Here is a 19773-nt window from a genome sequence, read left to right on the forward strand (position 1 = left end):
GTTACCTAATGCTTGGGTAGTGGAATTATTGACGATTATACAATTTTTGGGAACGGAATGTCAGATGATTAATGTAAAATCTGCTAAATACAGTGTTTGCTCTTCAACAAAATCTTTCTTTTGCTAAACAAATGCCTACTAGTAATTAGAGCCTTTAATATTTAGAATCCTCTTATTTAGCTGGCTGTAGTTGCTGCTTGCTGTAATTGCTGTAGTCCGCGTTATGAAGTTTTCTGTGAGGTAAGTGACTTATGAAAAGTGTGGGTTATTGTTAGGATTCCTTCTAATTCAGGCCCATTCTTTTAATTATTTCAAGTCAGGTTGTCATTTTTGAAGCAATCAAATTGCGTTGCACTTGTATATTGTGGGTAATAAATGAGTAGGAATAGCTTGAGTTGTTTGTCGGGGAAAATTCCGTAGGTCAGTGTTGAATTGAGAAAAATAACTAATGAGACAGGTTCAGCTGCACTCAGTTATTTCAGTTAGGCAAACGAACTAAGAAGTTTCATCTCTCGATCCTTAGCAGAGAATACTTCACAGGAATCTTCTGGTTTTCTTGTAGTTTGAATAATTAGTGCATGATTAAAAATTGTTTACTGTTAGCGCGTAATTGTATGTATGGAATTTCCTTTGTAGTTGTAGTTTCTTATTGTTGTACTGTATTGTAATGAACAAAGCAGTTGTGGCACGCATGTGCATTTTCATTAAGTATCTCGCAGTCGCTTTTGGAACTGATTATATATTGATTATTTTCAGTGTTATTTTAGTGTGTCTTCTTATTTTTGCTGTTCAAATTGTGTTTTGTGTGTTATTGTGTGAAATCGTGGCGAGTGAAAAGCGCAAAACTAGACAGTGACGACGAACGTAGCTTGTTAGCACCACCTAGTAATGAACTGACGAAGACATTAATTTGGTAATACTGCATAGGGACATAGACCAAGCCGTAATTAGCGGCGTAGACATTGAAACAGTGAACAGGGAAGTATTGTCGATCAATCGGTTGGTAACAGTTCGCCGTAGGCTTGGGAAATAACAGAACAAAATTTTGCAAATACCGTAGATTCAGGATTTGCGTCATTACACTTTTCTCAATTAAGTCAAGAGACATTCTCTGCTTTTGAAAATATAAATGTTGCCGCTGCAAATGTACTGACAAGAAACACAATGGAACATGTTTCAGTCACTAATGCATTGTTATTGCTATTAATTCAAGAACTTGATCAAAGGCTTTAGATGTTAGACACAATGGAACAAAATCGGAAACAAAGACAGCAACAGCTTCAAAAGTTAGACATAATTTAACAAACGACCATCGTACACGAAAATCACGACATCTTGCAGGCTAAAATTGACTCAGTTGAATCTACCGATATGGTAGCGCAACTTGTAAAAAATCGCGAAAACTTAACGCACACAGTAGATACGATTACGACACAAATGGACACACTAAAACTTGGCTGAGAAAAACTCACGGAGGAAATCAGCACACTAGCGGAAAAAGTAGCCGAACTTTCGGATCAGTTAACAAATTTATCTTAGAAGGTACATGATGATTTGAATGATAAAAGACCGGTAGCCTTTACTGATGCAGAGGAGTACAAGAGAATTAGGAAATTCAAACAAAGTCAATACGCGACACAAAAGATTTGGAGATTTTGAAAGGAATCGGCAAGGTGCAGTGAGTCCTTTAGCTGGAACAGCCGACACGACTTAACAATGACCGATTTGCGACTCGCCGACTTTGACTATAAGCTCTTCATAACAACGCGTCAATTTAAAACATTCAAGACTTCTGGTGATGACATACAGCCACAAGCTTGGCTTCATCAATTTTATCATTGTTTTCCACCTAATTCGTCATATGAGCAACATATATAAAAGATTAACAAAAGATTACACCTTATTTCTCACGTAATACCGTTAATTTAGATATAATCCGCTTTTTGGCCTAATCTTCACTATTAAATTTTTCACTTCAAGTTACTATTACGCTTTGTCACATTTACTATGCTGCCATGTTTTGAAGTTAACTCTTTGATCAACAACCTATGGAACTTATTAAGACAGTAATTTTACGAGTTCACTTTTATAGGGAACAGGCGACACAGTGTTATTGAGTGCACATTTTTGCTTGTTAGTTGCACGATTACGTCACGACTATAAAGTTCGCATTCTAGGAACATATACTGCTAAAGAGGTTTCACTGCAACATTTTAGTTTACTTGAAAAGAATCATTTTTTTTTAATTTGAAATACTTTCTAAGAGGTCACAGATGACACGGTACTTCGTTTGTTTGACACCTGTATGATTATATTACGACGCCACTAACGAGTGACACAATTTTCACCTTTGCTTTTACGCTGTCTCTGTCTTATGTCTGCACAGTTTTTCTACATTCTTCTGGAAAGTAAAACACGTTTTGGGTAATGACTTTTGTGGTATGGGTACAATGAGACAGTTATTTTCGTAACTCAACAATACGTTACATTACAGTACTTTCAAGTCACAGCAATGAACGTAATGACTTCGACATTTATATACGTAGCACTTTAGCATTTTACTTTTGTGTATGACAAGGTAAGTACATCGATTTTTGAAGAACTCTGCTTCTGGAGGACGATAACTACGACAATTGGCAGTTTTTACCGCTAAACAATGACAGAAATTTTCTTACAGCAAGAAGCATAGATAAGCGCTACATAACACGCATTTGAGTGATTACTTTTGCATTTTGAACATTTTTTTTAGAAATATTTGTGAACTACAGTGATACAGAGAAGATTTTCGGTGATGCATTTCACCCCGCACTTTTAATCTGTAACATCTGAGGTATAATTACATCGCCCCTCATGGGGGTACGCCTACTTTGTGTACCATGCGTGTGTAAGCACAAGGAGCCCTTGCTACTATGGTATTTGCTCATACAGTTTTACACATCGGTACTCTATTTCTCTGCCACAGAATTACACAGCTACATGATATTTAACTGAGAGAAATAAACATTTTTTACTATGTGACTGACATACGTCTAGGTAATCACATGGTTGGATTACTTTGCATTTATGAAATTGTACCTCGTCTGAATTTTGTGAACCGTTCACACATATTTTCGGAACCATTGTGGTACTGCGAGAGCTTTTACTGGTGTATATTGTATGAAATCAAGCTTTTTGAAGTACGTTTGATTGGATGACACTATTCTAACGAGCAGAGAGGATTTTTAAGAGGTTTTGAGATTATTGAAGGAAGCTATGACGATCTTGAGGTTTAACTGATGTGTTATCATGATGTTACGACAACGATGTGTATTATGATGGTGAGATATGGTTATAACCAAGAAGGTGATGCTGAGGAATATGATTATGTTACGTGTTTATTATGATGAAATAGTGAAGAAGTATCGACGAATATGCATGTGTATAATAAGGTAATGAATAATGAGTAGGGGTTAGGGACTCTGGTTTGTGGAAAAGAATGTAGGAAACCAAGAATTGTACTTTAAGAGTTATGAAAACAGAATATATATGTGAATGTGAAGACCAGAATGCCTACGGAAGTTTTTGGTCACTGTTATTGATGAGATTTCGTTTCAACACACTTCTCCTGTAATTTCTCAACGTGTGAAAATCTTTTTACTTGTGTGAAACAGTCATTGTAGCTGAAACTGCAGTTTGCAAATATTTTGGTAAAGAGTATATGTTGAATTAATGCTCTGCTGCCCTGGGCTGTGCGCTAGCCGTCACGAAAACCCATTTTTGTGCCTTTCAACTTTCACTGCAGTCCTGCAAGCGCTCGCTTAGCTGTAGAAAAGAGGCTGTTGACCTCACTATTAACATTCCTTTGCAGAACACACCACAAATACGATACACTATTACTTGGAAACATATGATTACACATTGGAGTTTGTACTTTGTGCTACTTACTGAAACGCTTATGAATTGATGAGAAATATTCTTACGTTTACACACTTATTATGACAAGCGTCTATCTACGAGAGAATTTCTACTGATTTATGAAATGCCACATGGCTGTTAAATGATGTTCGTATGTTTTGCTTTGTACATCATTTGCTTATTTTATTTGATGTTTGTTTTCTAGCTGCGCTGCAGCATTGGTTTCATAAAATAAAATTCAGTACATATGCTAATATGAACACTTTCTGCCAACCGATCTATTAAATAATAATGTCATGATCCACATTCTTGAAAAAGGAGCAATTGGAGAGGAAAGAACAATAATAAGGAGAAGAGACTAGGAATAGGAACTGCATACATAATTTTCTTTTCAAGGGCTTTGTAATTTCTTGGTAGAATAAGTTGTTGTGGTGCACCAATTTAGTGTTGAGATGTGACATAGAACTCTAGTATTAAGATATGACATAGAATCATTGCATTTCACATGGGAGATAGATCTTGTTCCTTGTGCTGGCGTTTTGAGTAGTTTTGATGATATATGCACACAAGCTGTTTTAAGCCCACACGTATGTTCCCCCTTATCTGCATTGCTTTCTTTACTGTAATATTTTCTTCTGCTTGTGCTTTCTGATGTTTAGATATAAGTTATTGCATTTGCTGCTGCTGTTTGTCAGGAAATGTCCAACTGAATTTTACTCTGTATTACTGTTCTAAGCCAGTTTACCACTGATTATTTTCTTGTCTGCTGCATATTGCCTTATATTAGTTGTAATGTTGCATTCGCTTTCCTAATTTAGATATGCTGCTACTTGCTTTGCATTTTTGTCATAGTTATTTGTGTTAATGTTTGTGCTGGTGCATTGTCTTGTTCTGCTGCATATTGCCTTATATTAGTTGTAATGTTGCATTTGCTTTCCTAATTTAGATATGCTGCTACTTGCTTTGCCACTTTGCATTTTTGTCATTGTTATTTGTGTTAATGTTTGTGCTGGTGCATTGCCTTGTTCTCTAGTTTATGTATCTGAGCTCAGCAGACTTTAAGTTAGCTTAAGAGGGGGGTATGCTATATAAGCAATTGAGTTATGATGAGTTGGGAAGAAATGCATTGAGAAGTTATAAGAAAAATATTTGGCCAAAAAATATTCTATATCGAGAAATGATTATTTGGAAAGAGGAAATGAAGTAGTCTAGGTTAAATAAGGATAAATAGGACTTTTTTGTGGAAACAAATGTTGAAGTAAGAAAAGTTGGCAATAATTAAATGAAGTTTTAGTTGGAAATGAAGTAGTTTTGGTTGAAAGTAAAGCAGGTATGAGCATAAAGTAGGTATCGAATGCTCACTACAAGTACTGCAGTACCAAATGTTATACTTACACTTTCACACATTTACTCTTGAAAACAGACCCTGTCCTTTCCTATTGTGTTATTCCACTATGATTCTGTGTACCACTGTGTGTCTGTGTTCTTCCTATCTCTGTGTGTTTACCTGATAAGATATATTTGGTAGAATTTTTTTTCCTTCTAATACTAGGCTGCATGTTCTATGATGAGGAATACTGTTATTCTTAAATCTGATCTGTTTTTGGATATTGCTCTTTATGTTAGGAAGGTCTTTTAAACATAATTTATTATGTTATGATTCTACTGATATTCTCAATTTTCATTTATTTACTTATGTCATAATTCCTATAATACTCGTATATATGCTTATTTTTATCCTTTTTGTAAAGCCTTTGTTACTGCAAATGTTACTTGTATTATCAAGTTCTTTGCCATAATAATGTTTTCTTTTTACATTTGTAATTGAAATTTAATACTGTTAAAATGTAATTGTATAGAGACCAGTTCTTCAAGTAAGGTAAATGGTAGGGTTTCATTTTACTGCACACATTTGTCTGTTGGTCATACTGTATGTAGCAAATCTCCGAGATTATATGACTGCATTAGTGCTTGCACGTGTGATAATAATTCAGTAAGGGACTGGTTAACAGCATTGCTGGTTATAAGGATATAACAAAAATTTGTGAGTGCATAAGTGGTGATTCATGGACTTGCTACGTTATCCTCAAGACTCTTCAATTGTTACTGTGCACCCACACAGTCGCAATGGATGGCTGCTGGCCATCTTTACAAAGACTGCAATGGGTCTGCACCTTTGGTGGCCCATTACTACCATAATCTCCACAAGGATTACAGTGGGTCTGCATCTTTGGTGGCTCATTACTGTCATAATGTCTACAAGGAATACTGTGGGTCTGCTCTGTGATGACCCAACGATTCTACCATTACCCTTCAAGACTTTGGCTGACTTTGCTGTGGCTCTGCTGTATTGTGGCCCATTACCAATCTTCGTGTCAAGAGTCTGTGGGGAGGACGACACTACTTCTTCAAGACAGCATGGTTGTCCACTACTTATGTGAGCATTTTCTTTTACTAATGCCTTTGTAGATAAAACTGTCATAAACTTATCTTCCGCTGAGTTAGAACTGTCTTTAAGGAATGCGAGGAGAATTTTTGCTTTATGGACCAACAGCATTACTCAACCTTTGTGTGCACATGATCTATTTGATATTGTTAATATAAAAAAGTTTAACAACTTAGTCTTGGCCACTGCCCAAAACACTTCGTAAAATTTTTTGAGGGGAGCAGGGGGCTATGTAAGTAGCCCGTTTATATGTTTGTATGTTGGTAGACTGCATTAATATCACTGACAGCGCCCTGCACCCTCTGTAAGAGACTCAGTGGTTGGACAGACTAGCAGGTAGCATTCGGCGGTCGGCAGTTCGCAAGCGGATGGATCGGACAGGTGTCTGTCATGGAGATCCAGCACTGGTAGGACATACATTGTAAAATGTTGATTGATGTATTTGCTCATGCATGGGTAGTGGCAATATTGACGATTATATAATTTTTGGAACTGGTGGGATTATTGATGATTGTATGATTTTTGGAACTGGATGTCAGATGATTAAGGTAAAATCTGCTAAATACATTGTTTGCCCTTCAACAAAACCTTTCTTTTGCTAAACATATTAGAGCCTTTAGTAGTTAGAATCCTCTTATTTAGCGGGCTGTAGTTGCTGCTTGCTGTGATTGCTGTAGGTGTTTAGAAGAGTTTTGGGAGGAAAGTTAACTTATGAAAAGTATGGACTGAATTTCTTCTAAATCAGGGCCATTAATGAGTTAATTATTTGAAGACAGGTTGTCATTTCTAAAGCAGCCAGAGTGCGTTGCACGTGTATCTTGTGGGTAATAATTGAATAGGATAAGCTTGAGTTGTGTTTGTTAGGGAAAATCCTGCAGGTCAGTGTTGAAATGAGAAAAACAAGTAATGACATAGTAGGTTCATTTGTACTCAGTTATTTCAGTTAGACAAACAAGCTAAGAAGTTTCAAGACACACAAAGAGGTAATGAAAATGAGTTGGGCTGAATCAGTTAGAATGAACAACTGGGAATGGAAGGGTGTGCGTGAATTACAGCGATAGGCTGGTGGGTGTGAGTGAGTTAGTTAGGGGAGCGTGTGGGAGTGAGAAGTGAGCTGCATGTTAAAAAGATCGCGAAAAGTGAGCTGCATGTTAAAAAGATCGCGAAAATGTTTGCGAGCCAGAATTTTTGGAAGCATTTTTAAAGGTGCGAGTAAAGCTGGTGCCCCACTTTCCAGTCATAGGTATTCGCCATTTTGTGCTCCAATATGGGCAATTTTCCGCCGGTAGATATGTTTGAGTGTGCCAGCGCTTTATAGGCTTAATACCAGAAATTGAATTAATCATGCTTTAAGTTAATTGAAAGCATTTATACGACATGTAAGTAGATTTACTACTGTTTTTTTTTCCTTTTTTTCGGTCGTCTTAAAATAGACAACTGGTCATCAAAATTGCTACACCACGAAGATGACGTGCTACAGACACGAAATTTAATCGACAGGAAGATGATGCTGTGATATGCGAATGATTAGCATTTCAGAGCATTCACACAAGGTTGGCGCCGGTGGCGACACCTACAACGTGCTCACATGGGGAAAGTTTCCAACCGATTTCTCATACACAAACAGCAGTTGACCGGCATTGCCTGGTGAAACGTTGTTGTGATGTCCCGTGTAAGGAGGAGAAATGCGTACCATCACGTTTCCGACTTTGATAAAGGTCGGATTGTAGCCTAACGCGATTGCAGTTTACAGGATCGCGACATCGCTGCTCGTGTTGGTCGAGATCCAATGACTGTTAGCAGAATATGGAATCGGTGGGTACAGGAGGGTAATACGGAACGCCGTGCTGGATCCCAACGGCCTCCTACCACTAGCAGTCGAGATGACAGGCATCTTATCCGCATGGCTGTAGCGGATATTGAAGCCATGTCTCGATCTTTGAGTCAACAGATGGGGACGTTTGCAAGACAACAACCATCTGCACGAACAGTTCGACGACGTTTGCAGCAGCATGGACTATCAGCTCGGAGACCATGACTGCGGTTACCCTTGACGCTGCATCACAGACAGGGGCGCCTGCGATGGTGTACTCAACGACGAACCAGGGTGCACTAATGCCAAAACGTCATTTTTTCGGATGAATCTAGGTTCTTTTTACAGTATCATAATGGTCGCATCCATGTTTGGCGACATGGCGGTGAACGCACATTGGAAGAGTGTATTCGTCATCGCCATACTGGTGTACCACCCAGCGTGATGGTATGGGGTGTCATTGGTTACACGTCTCGGTCACCTCTTGTTCGCATTGACGGCACTTTGAACAGTGGACGTAACATTTCCCTGCGAAACCCTATATTTCAGTAGGATAATGATCGACCACATGTTGCAGGTCCTGTATGGGGCTTTTTGGATACAGAAAATGTTCGACTGCTGGCATTCTCAGCACGTTCTCCAGATCACTCACCAATTGAAAACGTCTGGTCAGTGGTGGCCGAGCAACTGGCTCGTCGCAATATGCCAGTCACTGCTCTTTATGAACTGTAATATCGTGCTGAAGCTGCATTAGCAGCTGTACCTGTACGCGCCATCCATGCTCTGTTTGACTCAATGCCCAGACGTATCAAGGCCGTTATTACGGACAGAGGTGGTTGTTCCGGTTACTGATTTATCAGGATCTCTGCATTGCGTGAAATTGTAATCACATGTCAATTCTAGTATAATATATCTGTCCAATGAATACTCGTTTATCATCTGCATTTTTTCTTGGTGTAGCAATTTTAATGGCCAGTAGTGTATTGTATGTTTTCTCTTTTCTACAAGACTAATGTGCATCGACATGCATTAATGCTCGCCCCTTTTTTCCCGCACTCAGATTCGTCATTGCGCTCACCGCGCTCGCCTGTGGCTCACTTCCATGCGCGAAGTCGACAGGTGCCAGAACGCATCTATATTCCCTGATGAAGCACGCCCGTGCCACTTGTGTGTTCCCTTCCCTCAGAGATGAGTATGGGTAAGATCCGATACGTACGAACAGTATATATAGCCAGTATTAATATTTTCACTCCGCAGCGGAGTATTCTCTGATACGACACTTCCTGGCAAATATAAAAGTGTGGGCCCGACCGAGATTTAAACACGGGAGCTTTGCCTTTCGCAGGTAGGTGCTCTATCAACTGAGCTACCCAAGGACGACTCACAACCCCTCCACACGGTTTCCTATCAGCGCACACTCCGCTGCAGAGTGAAAATCTCATTCTGGAAGCATTCCCCAGGATGTGGCTAAGCCATGTCTCCGCAATAGCCTTTCTTTCAGGAGTGCTAGTTCTGCAAGGTTCGCAGAAGAACTTCTGTGAAGTATGGGAGGTAGGAGACGAGGTACTGACAGAATTGAAGCTGTGCTTAGGTTGCTCAGTTGACAGCCGACACGGTAGCTCAGCGTGTTCAATCAGAGGGTTACTTACCCTCTGTAATAAAAAAAAAACTGAATGAACGGATCAATGAACCTCAACGGGTGCCATCTGACGTCCGCACCGAACAAATTCAACGAACAATATAAAACACAATGAGATCAACAACAACAAAAGAAAAGAAATTGGTAGACCACGTGCCCGCGAAAAACAGTGGTCCCGATTTGGAGTCTCGTTCCGGCACGCAGTTTTAATTTCCCAGCAAGTTTCAGTATAGACATATGTACAATACTAATCATGTACCTTACAATATCAATCAGGTAACTACTGACTATTTCGGATTCAGGTACATGTGCTACAAGCTACTAATAAATACTCGTCTATGCAGGGTGTTACAAAAAGGTACGGCCAAACTTTCAGGAAACATTCCTCACACACAAATAAAGAAAAGATGTTATGTGGACAAGTGTCCGGAAACGCTTAATTTCCATGCTAGAGCTCATTTTAGTTTCGTCAGTATGTACTGTACTTCTTCGATTCACCGCCAGTTGGCCCAATTGAAGGAAGGTAATGTTGACTTCGGTGCTTGCGTTGACATACGACTCATTGCTCAACAGTATTAGCACATCAGTACGTAGCAGCAACAGGTTAGTGTTCATCACGAACGTGCAATGTTTACAAATGCGGGGTTGGCAGATGCCCATTTGATGTATGGATTAGCACGGGGCAATAGCCGTGGCGCGGTACGTTTGTATCGAGACTGATTTCCAGAACTGAGGTGTCCCGACAGGAAGTCGTTCGAAGCAATTGATCGGCGTCTTAGGGAGCACGGAACATTCCAGCATATGACTCGCGACTGGGGAACACCTAGAACGACGAGGACACCTGCAATGGACGAAGCAATTATTCGTGCAGTTGACAATAACCCTGATGTCAGCGTCAGAGAAGTTCCTGCTGTACAAGGTAACGCTGACCACGTCACTGTATGGAGAGTGCTACGGGAGAACCAGTTGTTTCCGTACCATGTACAGTGTGTGCAGGCACTATCAGCAGCTGATCTCCGCGGGTACACTTCTGTGAATGGTTCGTCCAACAATGTGTTTATATTCGATGAATTATTCTGATACAATTCTACCCTTGATTGACGTTTACAAAATTTCTGTCTTCATACTCGCAGAATCCATGCGCAAAATAGTTTCATACAATAGCTATGCCATGAGCGCATAATTATTCTTTGTAGTACTCTCTCTGGTGGCGGTTAAAAAAAAAAAAAAAAGCTTCGGAGATTGTCTTCGTGCCGATTAGCCTGAGTTTTGTTTTGAAGAACTGTAATTTGATTATTGAGATTTGTGACCGAAGATAACTGGTACGAAATTGTACGGTTAAAAGGGAAATATATATATTGCTCCTTCAAACAAAGGTGTGTACTTGACAACTAAGGATTAATGATATTCATCCATATATTGCGTAGTTGTTAATCAGAAGGGAACTTCAGAAAAACTGGATACGAACCTGCATTTAATAATCCAAGAGCTCCATTACTTCTTCGGAAGGTTAAACTTCATCACAGCCAAATATCCGCTTGATCTGAGGTTTCCCGACTGATTATACAACGCTCCCAAAATTACGAGACATTTTATTTGTACATATTAGCAGACTGCCGCAAAGCACGAGCCTGCACAGAAAAAGAATCATCGCCTGATTTCATTCTAACAAGTAAAATTTCTCAATCATTTTGAATGACAGAGCTATGACTGGGTTTCCTATCGTGAAACATTGATTGCTCGAACGAATTGAGAACTACATAGATAGGAGGAAAAATTACAGTGGCGCCAGTGTGACAGGACTCTCTTGGATTGTTATATAATATATGTATTTTTTATTTCATTATAACCAACGAGAACGAAAGGTAACTAATCTGAAGAGAGATTCGGTGCCCATAGGAAAAGATTGCGGATACCAAGAAACGATTTCAACTATTGGACAACACCGAGACTGCAGAACATGGCCAGAGAAATCTAATTTTTTATCCTGTAGTTAAAATAGTTTGAAATACATTTAGAAAGAACTTTTTTCCAGATAGTATTTAGATTGTAGAACTGTATATTGTGTGATTTTCGTATCTGGACATTGAACTTTATACCATCTGTGAAGCAATTTGAAAGTTAAGTGTGTCTACGACAGTAAATTTGGAACCGTATTTAGTAATTAGAACCTGATATTGACAGTTATTTAATGGTATTGACTAGAGCGGCATTTAAAATGTCATTGAATCAGCAACGAGACATGCAACAGCCTTCAGCTGTTTGCGCAGAAGCAGAGGCCACGGATAGCAATTCTGAGACTGTTGTGGCTAGCGGTAGCAATATAAATAATTCCGCTGGTTCAGAAAACATTCATCCAACAGCTGATCAGACTGTTGTTGACACATTAGTTGTTATTATGCAACAGTTGTCTCTAGTAGCCGAAGGCCAAGCGGAGGTAAAACGAGATTTATCCTTTATACAAAATGAACTCCAAAATCAATTAGCTGAAAATCAAACAGAATTACCGAATCAATTAAGAGCAACCTTTACCGAATTAGATCAGAGATTAAATACCCAGACACAGGAAATAAATGAACAGGCAGTAAGGACCGAACAGAATCTTATTGCTCAAATTGAGCAGGTCCGCCAACGATGCCAAGAAAACATTAGTAAATTAAAAACGGAACAAACCGAATATGTATCCGCCAAAATTGACACGATACAAAAACAAGTAGAATTGTTTCCTCAAGTAATACAAGCTCAAGAGGACATACAGTGTTCCGTAGCTATGATACCAGAAATTATAGAATCCCAAGATAATCTAAAGAAGCAATTTGACGAAGTGAAGGAAAACCAGGAGACAGTAGAACATAGAATGAATGTACTTGCGGGAAAGTTTTCAGAAATGACATAAAGCGGCAAAATTTTCCTTCTGAAACGATAGAAGAAACTGTGAAAGTAGCTTTACAGTCAATATTGGAGAGTTCCGAAGAGAATTTTTTCTACAAAGGGTTAAAGGAAGTTCGTGAACAACTTTGCGAAGAATGCTCGCGTTGGAAAGAAAATATCGAAAGATCACAAAATCTCTCGCAGGAGGATTTAGAAACAGCGAGAAGTAGGAAACAAAATTCTCAATCTGCGCGTGACATTCCGTCCACGTCAAGATCCGATGTACACAGAACTAGAACGTCAGAAGTTAGATTCGATATAACGGATAGCCACAGGGAAAAGTACGAACAGGATGATTTTTGGAATCGTAGTACCGTTGAGGAGAAGATGATTAAACAGAGACAGTTTCAAATCTTTAACCATGACAAAAAGAATGTTCATCCTGTAGTCTTTATTCGAAGTTTCAGAGGTCTACTTCCACAATCTTGGACAGAATGGCAAAAGATTAGTTTTGTATCTGGATCAGGAGCATTGTGGGCATCCGAACAAACATCTTCTTGTAAACGTTACAAAGAATTTGAGCAGGCTTTTCTAGCAAAATATTGGTCTGCTGGAATACAAGAAAGACTTTGGCAGGAAGTATTATATCCTGAGCCTTTCTCATTTTCTAGAGGATCTCTAAAGAGATATTTTGAGAAATACATTAATAAATCTTTGTACTGGGATGTACCGATTCCTTTGCCGGATATACTTAAGATACTCAAGTCCAGACTACCCACCAGTATAAGGAATCAGCTGTTATATATAAATGATAAGGATATAGACTCATTTATGACTACGCTTGATCATATTGATATAATTGAGGAGGACAATAAAAGGGCAAGAGAAATGTCATATCAGAGAAGGGTAATAGAAGCGAATCCGAGCTGCAACTCGAATGGGAATGGCAGTAATGGTAGGCAGTAACAATAATCATAACCAACTACACTCTCCGAGGAGACTTAGAAATGGACAAAATGCAAACAATAATTATTACCATAATGGAAACTTTACTGATGGTGCAGCGAGGGGCCATTTTAGGAACAATAGGAATTTTAATCGTTATAATCCAATGTATGGCAACACAAGACAGTTCTACCAACACCGGCAGAACAACAACAATAGTTACACGAATCAAGCAAGACAATATAGATCGAATTCACCACAACAACCGATCATCACTGAAGTAGCTGAAGAGACAAATACCAATCGGACCAACAATCAGTCAGACTGAACATGACCGCATCGTGCCTCGGAGCAGCGGTCAGGGGATCTGTTAGGGGCGAAGCAGTAAAATTACAGTTGTTAAGATATAATGATGGTGAGCTGTTGACTGAAGAATTAACAAAGGATTTAATAACGTGTCATAATGACAGATCGAGTGTTCCGGTATCGGAAGTATTTGTTAAAATAGAAGAAGTTCCAACGAATGTGATATTAGACACCGCCGCTTTCGCCAATGTCATCTCAGGCGCTCTTTTCCGGAGAATTATTAGGAAGAAGAAAGTACCAATTTTGCGGCTACAGAACTGCAAAATCATCGGAGCTGTTGGAGCACGCTCTCCCAATGTCAAAATACAAACACAATTAGAGATGAAAATGGGAAATGTAGCAATAAAATGCACTTTCCTTGTAGTGGAGAAGTTATTAGTGGACTGTATTCTTGGTATTGGGAGTATGCAGGAGTATGGTTGTCAGAATGATTTTTTGGAAGGAATAGTTAAATTTAGATTAAATGGAGAAGAGATAGCACTGGATTTAAATAGAAAGGAAACTGTGCATGAGAAATATTGTCGCGGTGCCGTAATTCAATTAATTGACTCTACAAACGGTCGTTGGAAGGAGCTTTCAAAGGATTTGATACAACAGGAGGACTTTAACCAAACAACAATGATAAAAGCTAGTGAATCAAAGCAGCTTACCGGAGAACAAAGGCAGCAGTTTCATTATTTGTTACAGGCATATGAAGAGATTTTCTATGAGAAACCAGGAATTATTGAAGGGTGTATTTGTCACCTACAAGTGAAGCCACGTCAGACTTACTGTTACACGCACTATCCGATCCCCTGGCGTTTAAAACAATCTGTTCAAAGGGAGATAAATAGAATGTTAGAATGGAACTTGATTGAGCCATCAACTAGTCCACATTGTTCTCCGCTCTAAGTCGTTCCAAAACCTGGAGGCAACGAAAGAAAAATATGAAGACCAGAATTTAAAATGAGACTCGCACTTGCCAATTTAACTAAAAAGGCAATACAACTGAAATTGACATATGATAAACGGATTCACCGGATTCAGACGTTTCATCTTGGAGAAAAGGTTTTATTGAGGCGACACAACCATTCCTCGAAACTGATGAAGAACATAAAGAAACGGAATCTTATTTATACCGGACCATATGTTATTGTAAATATACCTAATCCTGGATCATACTTGTTGGCATATCCCGAATCGAAAAGAATAAAGGGATTATTCCCGCATAATGATATTAAGAAATTTTTGAAGGATCTGTGATACCAAATGTGGAGAAGGATTTAGAGTGGAATTTGACTATGAGTCGAATGTTTATATAATTATCAAGATGTTTATGTTGTCTAGAGGGTAAGAGACAGTGAGATTGCTCCTGTGATAGGTCAAGAGACAGTGAGATTACTCCTGTGATAGGTTAAGAGACAGTGATATGACTCCTGTCATAGGTTAAGAGACAGTGAGATTACTCCTGTGATAGTTTAGCACAAAATTTTAAGATACATATAAGAAATTGTTAAATACTGGTGTTTTAAATGTGAACTATGAGCAGAAGCCATAGTGATATACAATGAAAGTGCATCTACATTTCCTCAAGACACGGCACTTATGTGAGAATTGCGTGTGAAACTTGAACAGTGCGGGATATGTAGGTAAATACCCTGTGTCTATGATGTGCGCTGTTCGAGCGAGAAAACAAATGAACTGTGAAATGAAGCAACAGTCGATAATGTCACTGCTGCAAACAACTGAAGAAACTCTCTGGTTGTGCGAGAGAAAATTATTATAATTTTTAGATTTTTCATTATGCCTTCTCTACCAGGAGAATTAATTTAAGAATTTTAATTAACATTTTAAGAATAGCAGTTTGTGTGTTTCATATTATGGACATAATTGTTGAAATATATTTCCATAAATGTTCATGAGAGAATGAAGAAGATTCTGCGAGTAGATGAACATACGTCTCATTAATGATATTTATTTGCAGGTGGATCTATAAATCAATTAATTATAAGAATAATCAAAATTTTTCAGAGAATTTTTTTCTAGAAATTATTCCCTTTGTGGAGTCAGTGTCATATGCCTATGTTCAATACTTTTCATCAGGTGTAAACTTAAATTTTATCCATAATTTCGTAATTGAAAGCAAACCTCGGACAGATTCAATGCTCTACTTCCACCTGCACTATTACAAAACGAAGATTAGATTTAAAAAAATTGAGAGGTGTACATTCGATATGAGCTACAACAAAATTTAAATGCCCACAGTCTACTTGGCAATATTTTGGACAATCAGCAGTTGTAATTGGTACTGAGGACTACAAAAAATTTCGCGATTGTCAGGACTGATGGATGTTCCAGTCTAGTACAGATGAAAGAATATAAGAATCCACTCCGATTTTGAGTTCAACGATGAAATATGGACTTCGTTGCCTTAATCTACTCTCTTCCAGGGATTTATTCAGTCAGAACCTTTTCTTATTCCACTTTAAACCTGTTCCATGTTCACGTCCTTGACCATCTGTTCCTGAGATCATCTTGCTGTTTCTACGGCACGTTACCAGCTTCTGTCCTGTACCATAAGCCATCGCCTGACCTCCGTACCGCCTCCACCAAACGCTGTGCGTCGCCTACCCGCTGTCCGTACCCAGTGTTCCTGTTCCATCGACTTCACAACGAGATCGCCGGCTACATCGTCGAAAGAAGAATTTTGAAAATTTTTTGGAGCACTATTGTAAAATTTTTTTGGCTATGAGGCACTTTTCCTTCGATATATCGAGCTTTTGTAAATTTCAAAATTACTGGATTTAGGCTTTCCTCTCTTCTTTAATACCTGAGCTGCGGTCTATTCTTCCGGGTTTTCCAGGGTTTCCCTGTGAAAGCTAGTTCCCAAATGGGTAGACCTTTTTCGTAATTGCACCAGTCTACATCTTCCCTGGTTATGTACTGGGGGTGCGGGTATACCCCGGTATATGTAAAAGCTACAGCTTAGGTATTCTCGTAACTTACTGTCTTAACATGATACCCATACTCTCTATAGTAAAATTCTATTAATTCAAAATATTCCTCTTTTCAATAAACAACCCAACAAATTTTTCCTGTTAGCTCGCAAACTGTATTATCATTAACTCTGCTCGCTACGAGGGGCAATTGTAACATCTCTTTATATTCGATGAATTATTCTGATACAATTCTACCCTTGAATGACGTTTACAAAATTTCTATCTTCATACTCGCAGAATCCATGATCAAAATAGTTTCATACAATAGCTATGCCATGAGCGCATAATTGTTCTTTGTAGTACTCTCTCTGGTGGTGGTTAAAAAAAAAAGCTTCGGAGATTGTCTTCGTGCCGAGTAGCCTGAGTTTTGGTTTGTAGAACTGTAATCTAATTATTGAGATTTATGACCGACGATAAGTGGTACGAAATTGTACGGTTTAAAGGGAAATATATATATTGCTCCTTTAAACAAAGGTGTGTATTTGCCAACTGAGGATTAATGATATTCATCCATATATTGCGTAGTTGTTAATCAGAAGGGAACTTCAGAAAAACTGGATACGAACCTGCATTTAATAATCCAAGAGCTCCATTACTTCTTCGGAAGGTTAAACTTCATCACAGCCAAATATCCGCTTGATCTGAGGTTTCCCGACTGATTATACAACGCTCCCAAAATCACGAGACATTTTATTTGTACATATTAGCAGACTGCCGCAAAGCACGAGCCTGCAGAGAAGAAGAATCATCGCCTGATTTCATTCTAACAAGTAAAATTTCTCAATCATTTTGAATGACAGAGCTATGACTGTGTTTCCTATCGTGAACGATTGATTGCTCGAACGAATTGAGAACTACATAGATAGGAGGAAAAATTACAGTGTCAATCCTCATTTCAGTGCAAATGTTCTCTTTACAGATGAGGCTTCGTTCCAAAGTGATCAAATTGTACATTTTCACAATCAACATGTGTGGGCTGACGAGAATCCGCACGCAATTGTGTAACCACGTCATCAACACAGATTTTTCCTGTGAACGTTTGGGAAGGCATGTTGGTGGTGTCTTGATTGGGCCCCATGTTCTTCCACCTACGCTCAATGGAGAACGTTATCATGATTTCATACGGGATAGTCTACCTGTGCTGCTGGAACATGTGCCTTTACCAGTACGACACAACATGTGGTACATGCACGATGGAGCTCCTGCACGCTTCAGTCGAAGTGTTCGTACGCTTCTCAACAACAGATTCGGTGACCGATGGATTGGTAGAGGCGGACCAATTCCATGGCCTCAACTCTCTCCTGACCTCAACTCTCTTGACTTTCATTTATGGGGGCATTTGAAAGCTCTTGTCTACGCAACCCCGGTACCAAATGTAGAGACTCTTCGTGCTCGTATTGTGGACGGCAGTGATACAATACGCCATTCTCCAGGGCTGCAGCAGCGCATCAGGGATTCCATGCGACGGAGGGTGGATGCATGTATCCTCGCTAACGGAGGACATTTTGAACATTTCCTGTGACACAGTGTTTGAAGTCACGCTGGTACGTTCTGTTGATGTGTGTTGCCATTCCATGATTAATGTGATTCGAAGAGAAGTAACAAAATGAGCTCTAACATGGAAAGTTAGCATTCCGGACACATGTCCACATAACATATTTTCTTTTTGTGTGTGAGGAATGTTTCCTGAAAGTTTGGCCGTACCTTTTTGTAACACCCTGTACAGTAGAGGAGCTGTCAGAAGGAACGACTTTAAATTAGGTTTACCATTTACTTTACTACCTACCTGCTGCGAACACGTATCTGGCCTTATCCGTAGATACTCGACCGTTTCTGAAAAAACAGCGATCAAAGTTTTCGAGTTACTTTATTTGTCTTTTATCGCGCTTTGGCTACCGACGAAATGGTGGCTGAGTGGCTAATTTTTATTTTCGTTTCACTTTTATTGTTTTCATTTATCTTCCCATTCGCGTAGGTTACTTCACGAACGTTTATTATTAAATTAGGGGATACAAGACCGTTATATTAGTTGTAAAATTACAGCTGGATTTGACAACACATGTCACACATTTATCATATAATTTCTGTGTGTACGGTAGGGAGAGAAAGTACAATATTTCTAAACCGTCATATTCGTAAATTTTATTCAGCTGTTTATTCTTCGGGAAGATTTGGCATACTCCGTTGCACGATACCGATCGTAGAAACATTCAAAACATAGATATTCCGAACACCACGAGCATATTTTGAAGGCAGGTTTGCCTCAGTGACATTTCTTCGTATGAATCTCACTCGGGAAAAAATGTCGAGTAACATTACTGAAGGTTTCGTACGTTGACAATTTCGCGCAAATTACTTCAAACAGTTTTCTCATTATTTTAAATTCATTCATATGACATACAATTCGTAGACGGATAAGGACAGTATACATTGGAAAACATTCGTATAACAGTATTCTACAGACATAAGAATATAAATGAAAAAACAAAAATAAAAGTGATAGTGGGATTTCGAACACGGGGCGCAAAATGAAGAAGCTGCGACGCCAGCCACTGTGCTACCATTTCGTCTGAGAGTAACCCAAGCTAAAACGAACGTACAGTACCTCGAAGGCCGGCCAGAGTGGTGGGGCGGTTCTAGGCGCTACAGTCTGGAACCGCGCGACCGCAACGGTCGCAGGTTCGAATCCTGCCTCGGGCATGGATGTGTGTGATGTCCTTAGGTTAGTTAGGTTTAAGTAGTTCTAAGTTCTAGGGCACTGACGATCTTAGAATTTAAGTCCCATAGTGCTCAGAGCCGTTTGAGATACCTCGAAAATACA

The sequence above is a fragment of the Schistocerca gregaria genome, chromosome 1 (genome assembly GCF_023897955.1).
Source record: "Schistocerca gregaria isolate iqSchGreg1 chromosome 1, iqSchGreg1.2, whole genome shotgun sequence".
Classification (NCBI taxonomy): domain Eukaryota; kingdom Metazoa; phylum Arthropoda; class Insecta; order Orthoptera; family Acrididae; genus Schistocerca; species Schistocerca gregaria.